Source organism: Orycteropus afer, unplaced genomic scaffold (genome assembly GCF_000298275.1).
Source record: "Orycteropus afer afer isolate SDZICR_OR568_19922 unplaced genomic scaffold, OryAfe1.0 scaffold00136, whole genome shotgun sequence".
NCBI classification, from domain to species: domain Eukaryota; kingdom Metazoa; phylum Chordata; class Mammalia; order Tubulidentata; family Orycteropodidae; genus Orycteropus; species Orycteropus afer.
This window is the reverse complement of record NW_006921723.1, coordinates 5,343,449-5,347,324: the sequence shown is the minus strand read 5'-3', so window position 1 is coordinate 5,347,324 and position 3,876 is coordinate 5,343,449. Positions and strand designations below refer to the sequence as shown.

The 3,876-nt window shown below is 41.1% G+C and overlaps 1 protein-coding gene across 1 annotated transcript in view; it reads right to left on the bottom strand.

Annotated features, from left to right (window-relative positions):
* Positions 1-3,876, bottom strand: part of PRKCZ (protein kinase C zeta) — a 187,643-nt gene that overhangs the window by 123,442 nt on the left and 60,325 nt on the right. The window lies entirely within an intron of this gene.

Genomic DNA, 3,876 nt, shown 5'->3' with positions numbered 1-3,876 from the left:
TCAAGTCATCCTCACTTTCAGCAAGCAAAGTTGTATCATCTGCGTATCTCAGGTTGTTAATGATTCTTCCTCCAATCCTGATGCCACGTTTTTCTAACACTTCTTTGGAAAGGGATAAATCAGAAAAAAGAACAAAACAAAATGAAGAAAGCCTAAGGTTCATGTGGGATACTATCAAAAGGAATAACCTACATGTCATCGGAATTCTAGAACAGGAAGAGACAAAGAAAGCCACAGAGAAAATTGTAGAATATTTGTTGGAAGAGAATTTTCCTGGTATGATGAAAGATGAGAATATCCATTCAAGAAGTCCAGCGAATCCCAAATAGGATAGACCCCAAAAGAAAATCATCCAGACATATTATCATCAAACTTATCAAAATGAAAGACAAAGAATCATGAGAGCAGCATGGGAAAAACAAAAAGTTACCTACAAGGGGCAACCAATAAGACTAAGCTCAGATTTCTCGACAGAAGCCATGCAAGTGAGAAGACAATGGGACAGTATATATAAAGCCTTGAAAGAGAAAAATTTCCAGCCAAGAATTATGTACCCAGCAAAACTGCCCCTCAAATATGATGGTGAAATTAGGACATTTCCAGATAAGCAGACATTAAGGGAATTTGTTAAAACCAGACCACTCTTACAAGAGATGCTAAAGGGAGTCCTTTGGACAGAGAACCAACAACAGCCAACAACAATTGACCATTAATACACACGATGATATAACCCAGAAACCAACCCAGCTATGGAAGTATCCAAAGTAAAGAAGCCTACAAGATTGTAAACAGGGAACTGGAGACATCAATTGACAAACAAGGACAACTACAAACCAAAAAGAGGGGATAAAACTGTGTTGTTACAGAACTTCTAGATGGTAGGGAAGTCAAGACAACTACAAGATAGAATGGACTATTCCAAATTTGGGAAGAAAACTATAAATCACAGGGTAACCTCAAAGAAAAATGATAAACCTTCACATCAAAAGAGAGGACCAGCACAAATATTCAGCAAACACTAAACAATCACAATGAAAGAAGTGATAACATGATTCATAAACAAAATGAGCTCGGCATAGAAAATTATATGGAAAAAACTGACACCATGAAAAAGCACATAACAAAAATAACAGCAACAAATTCATATTTGCCAATAATTACATATCTGGCAAGGGACTTATCACTAAGATTTATAGCGGAAGAGTGGATGACCAAACTATGGTACATACAAATAATGGAATGCTATGCAGCACTAAAAAATAATGTAGAGTCTGCAAAACACTGCATAATATTGATGAACTTGGAGGACATTATGCTGAGTGACATAAGTCAATCACAGAAGGACAAATATAGTATTAGTTTGTTGTTGTGGAGGGTCAAGGAAAGGTTTATATATGGAGGGAAATTTTCTTTGTTGGTTGCCAGCAGTGGGAGGGGATGGGAAGGGAAGGAACACTGCCAAAAAAAAAAAAAAAAAATGCATTGACCCATGTCACTTTAGTTTGTGTATTTCACTGTACATAAATTATATTTCAATGAAATGCATTAACAAAGGAAAACAAACAAACAAAAAAAGTTTGGGTGGCCACTGAAGGTACAACTATTGGCCTGTCCTTGTCTGCAGCAAACAAGAGTGGAGAAAAATCAAAGACATAAGGAAACAATTAGTCCAAATGACTAATAGTCTGTGTGAATCCCAGCCTCCATGATGCTGAGACCAGAAAAATTATATGGTACCTGGCTACCACTGCTGACCACTCTGAAAGGGACACAACAGGAGGTCCTAGATAGAGTGGGGAAAAAGTGTGGAACAAAACTCAAAATCATAAACAAGACCAACTTTACTGGTCCAATAAAGACTGGCAGAACCCCCGAGACTATCGCCTTTATACACCCTTCAAGCTTGGAACTGAACTCCCCCCTGTGGCTCAACTTTCAGCCAACGGACAGAGAGGCTTATAAGGTGAACAATAACATCAGGGAGGTACACACTCATTAGAACCATTGATCACAGGAGATCAAAAGGGCAGCGTTTTGCCAGGGATGAAGCTCAGAGGCAGGAAGGGAAAGGACAAAGAAGGTCAAAGGGAAATGGTAAACACAAGGAGGAAGCAGAAAGAGTGCTGTTAATGTTGTGGGGACTGCAGTAAATGTCACAAAATGTATATGAATTGTTGCATGGAAAACCAATTTGCTCTGTAAACTGTCACCCAAATCACAATAAAAAATTAAAAAATGTTTAACCTAAAATGTGTTATTTATGTTAACATACAATGGGTTTAGTACTGTACTTACTTAATTAATTATTCTAAATCTTAATGTTAAACACAGTAAATACTGGATGAGATAATCTACATATACAAAAGTCTTTGAGGCCCTCAGTCATTTTTACCAATGTAAGGGGGTCCTGAGACTAGATAAGTCAGCCAGTCTAGGGCCTCCAATGGGTACAGGGGCTAGACTAAGAGAAGGGGCTGTGGGACAGGGTTGGGCATGGGCAACTATTACCGGTCTGCACTGTCCAGGCAACAGCCTCTCCCATCACCTCCCTATCCTCCTCCACTTCCACTCCTCTCCACTCCACTTCCAACTCAGCTGCACACACAGTCCACTCCAAGACCCAAAGGCCTTTAGGCAAGCTAGACCCATGCCAGTGTCTTTTCAACTGCCTCATATGCATGCAAAAACTGGACAATGAAAAAGGAAGACCAAAAAAGAACTGATGCATTTGAAGCATGGTGCTGAAGAATATTGAATACACCATGGACTGCCAGAAGAACAAACAAATCATCTTGGAGACGTACAGCCAGACTGCTCCTTAGAAGCAAAGATTATAAGACTTTGGCTTAGTTACTCTGGACACTTCATCAGAAGAGGCCAATCACTAGAAAAAGACATCATGTTTGGTAAAGTAGTCAGTGAAAAAGAGGGAGACCCTGGATTAGATAGACTGACACAGTAGCTGCAACAATGGGTTCAAACATTGATTGTGAGGACAGCACGGGACCAGGCAATGTTTTGTTCTGTAATAACACACAATCTCTGTGAGTTGGAGCTGATTCCATAGCAAATAACAGATGCAGAAGCTTAGAGATATGTTTTTGAGAATGAGGAACAAGGTATTAAAACTTATCTTGATAGTATGAGAACCTTCAGGTGTCACTTCATATTAAGACATAAAGAAGAGAAGAAAGCAAACAGTGAAAAAGGAGGGCTACTGCAGAAGCAAAGAGAGCAGGCAGAGAAGGGAACCATCCATGAGAAGATGGACATGTTGTAACTGGCCTTTCAGTCTTACCACAGGCACTGCCCTACCAGCCGCCCATCACTTGACTCATTGCTGCTGACAGTCGCTCACCTGCTTATTGTTGCATAATGCTTCACGGGTCCACAGCACAACCGATGGGGAAACATATCATTTCTGTGCAGGTGTGACAGATGTAAGCACAGATACTCAGGCATCAACCAAATAGAGCCCAGCTTCACATCCCTCCCTGGCTTCATTCTCCAATGGTGGAACTTCATCTCTAGGGAGCATGAAGGCAGCTGGCACCAACTTGCAAGAGGCGACTGTGCATGCGCCTCCATCCAACTCTGCCTTCAGTGCTGTCACACCAGTAGGTGGAATTGGTCATTGTGGGAATATTGACACTAGGGGAATAAGCAAAAGCTGTAAGTCAGAGCTTTCCTTCCCTAGAGTACCTGGTGTTGACCATTTACCAGCACACCGCTGTATATATCACAGACCTAGTCTCTTGTTGTTGTTGTTGTTACATGCCGTTGAGTCGGCCCTGACTCATAGCGACCCCTCCTTGGGTTTCCGAGGCAGTATCACTATGGAAGTAGGATTGCCCAACCTTCCTTCCGAGGAGTGGC